The following is a 3,137-nucleotide window of genomic DNA, read 5'->3' on the forward strand; positions in this document are numbered from 1 at the left end:
CCGAAATGACAATTTCATATGATCAACTTCTTATTAAAATAAAAATCCTCCATGTCAAAATCCTGAAATACTTTTTTTTGGACTCACCAAGACAAATGTCTTGCTCCTCTGCTGCCCACACTGCAGTTGCTACAAATGAGCCATTAGCTGACGTCAGTAATGGACTCCACTTACAACACTAACGTCTCAACTATATATTTTCTCCTAAATTCTGACATTTAGAATAACATGCTATAATTTTATACTTTATTTCCATCATATCACTTATCTGTTTAGCCATCCTACAAGAGAAGAAGATGGGAGGAAAGGGTATTCAGTTGAATATTATTCAAGAAAGCTCTATCTCTTTCAGCCATTTTTGAGTGGAATACTAGCAAACTTTAATTGTGTGAACTTAAAAGATATTTGCATGACCTCTGCAACAATCTAGAAAATGAAGAAGGTATTCATCAAATTTATTGTACAAACTGTAATATTTATAGAGACTTCAGTATAGCTAGCCACTATTGCTACAAACCTTGGAGTCTGACAAGTTCAAATCCATGAACAAATTTTTGAGTTAGTGTCCTCACCTGTAAAGTAAGGGTAAGAATAGGACCTGCCTCGTAGGATTATTAGGATAATTAAATGAGATAATACATATAAAATGTACTTAATACAGGCAGACACATAATAAATGCTCAACTAAAAGCAGTTTTCTAGCCTCTTAAAAAAACATTTTTTATTCTTTAGCCTAATTCCCTAATTATAAGATAGAACTTAGACACCAGAATTGCAAAATGGGCAGCATTTTGCATTTTGGGGTGGGAAAAAAACATAGAAAATTCTTTACTCTAAATTCTCCATGAAGGGGCCCAGTGATTCCACATTTGGCCAATGCTTCTACTTGCCTTTCAATCCTAGTGAAAGTGAATTACGCAGCCAATTGAAGTAAAGACTGAATGACAGAGCAGAAGAGAGTTTCCCCACCCCCAATTGAATCCATGGAACATTATTTTCTCTGTGCAAAGGAGAAACATTTAGCGTTATTCTGAGTGAAATATATATCACAGTTTATAAATTGACCTTGTAAGATTTTTAAAAGTGTACCCTCCCCATTAGGCCTTGAAAATATAGAGTGGATATACTTATAATTGAAGCCACTTCACTTGGGCTTACCACAGCTCAAGTAACTTTTCCTGGCCAGCAGGTAAAACAGCTGCTGAATGTCAGGGTGTCAGAGATTCAGCCTTGGGTCATCCTCAGCTAAGGTGAAGCAGATGCCCAGCGGCTGTCTAAAGCAGCTCAGTAGCCAAATGAGGGTGAACCAGCATAGCAAACAAAGGACAAAACTTGAAGTTTTCTAAGATTCCAAGATGTCAATCTCTAAGCCAGGTCAGCAAACTCTCTGAACTGTGGGAAGTTTTTCCTTGAAAAGACTCTCAAGTATTTGTTCCAAAGTTTTAAGGGGCGGCATAACCAATGGCACCTGCAACTGACAAGGACCCATCCTTCAAGATGTGCCAAAGGCCTACTCTGAGCACTTTGGGCACCAGAATGTTAACTGCAATTATCATTTTAGAAGGCTCTTTCTTAATATTGGATTGACTTCTTCATAAAGACAGAAAAATTATATTTGCCTAAGTCTAGATCCTGTCAAGATTCTACTTTTCTTTTCTCAACTAATTCTGAAATTATTCCCCCATGCAGACAGCAAGTCAATAAAGCCCAGTAGAAAAGATCCTATGCCGCAGAGATCAGATCCCAATTCGGCACTTACAAGGCATAAGACATTGGGCAAATTGCCTTAGTTTAAAAAATCTGTAAAGTAAATATAATAGCATACCTACTTCATAGGGTTATTGTGACCATTAATATGTAACTTGATAGAGTGCTTAGCCTATATAACTCTGCTTAAAAAATATTGGTTCTTTTATTATTTTAAAATTACGTTTTATTATACTTGATCCCAACCAGACCCTCTCTTGTTAACCAGCTCCGCATCATTCCTTGTTGTTTTTTGTCTGAATCCTACTACAGTCCATGTTGGTTACAATCAGCAGAGAACTCTATGCACAGTTGCTCAAAGGATAGGGTCTTTATTAAATGTTTCTACCACTCTGGCCACTTATGTCCTCATTAGCTATTGCACAGATTCATATTGCTGGAACTTAAGGTGGGGATGTGGCTCCCTTCCAATCAGCACTCTGAAAAAAAAAAAAAAGCCAGTTGCTATCCAGAAAAACCTTTTCTCTGTCTCATCTCCAGGCTAAATGGAAAGAGGAGTTTAATAGTTTGCCCTGTCTTTGGCTGTATGCCACCCAAAAACATTCAACCATTACTAAATTAGAAATGACTTCATGGTGCTTACTTCAGCAGCATATACACTGTAATTGGAATGATTCAGAGAATATTAACATGGCCTCTGCACAAGGATGACATACCAGCTCATGAAGCATTTCATAATTTTAAAACAGGCACTTTCATATATTGTGCTGAAAGTGAAAATGATAAAACCCCTATAACAGTGAATCCAGCTATATCTTCCCAAACTGCAAATGTATTTACCCCTTGATCCAGCAATCCTGAGTTTAGAACTCTATCCTTCACATATATGAAATGATGTATTTACATTGCAGACAGAAAAAATTAAGATGTTCTCTATACATTGATATAGAGAAATATTCAAAATATGTAATAAAAAATACTGTTTCGAGATATGAAACAGATTAACTTTTGTATAAGGGGCATGAGAATATATATTTACATTTGCTTGTATTTGCATAAAGAAACAGAATAAACTAATAAAAATAATTACCTATATATGGATAGAAAATTATAGCCAGCAGGACTGCTGCCTATTTTTAGAAATAAAATCTTGTTGGAACACAGCCATACCATTTGTTTCTGTATTGTCTATGGCTGCTTTTGCACTGCAATGGCAGAACTGAGTAACTGCAACAGAGTCCACATGGCTTGCAAGCCTAAAATATTTATTACTTGGGCCTTTACAGAAAAAATTTGCCAACTCCTGACTATAGGGTAGTAGGAATGGATAGGAACAGGGATGGAAGTAAGGCTTCTCAATGTACACACTCTTTTATATGTCTTTGGTTTTTGAACTTTTGAATGAGTGTATTGCCTTTTTATAAAAATAA

General features: G+C 36.1%; 1 non-coding gene across 1 annotated transcript; it reads left to right on the forward strand.

Moving 5' to 3' along the window:
• Positions 1-2,342: 2,342 nt before the first annotated feature.
• LOC115846754 (U6 spliceosomal RNA) lies at positions 2,343-2,449 on the forward strand. Its single transcript, XR_004037049.1, has one exon. It is a non-coding gene; the product is annotated as a U6 spliceosomal RNA (small nuclear RNA).
• Positions 2,450-3,137: the final 688 nt, after the last annotated feature.

The sequence above is a fragment of the Globicephala melas genome, chromosome X, assembly GCF_963455315.2.
Source record: "Globicephala melas chromosome X, mGloMel1.2, whole genome shotgun sequence".
Lineage (NCBI taxonomy): Eukaryota > Metazoa > Chordata > Mammalia > Artiodactyla > Delphinidae > Globicephala > Globicephala melas.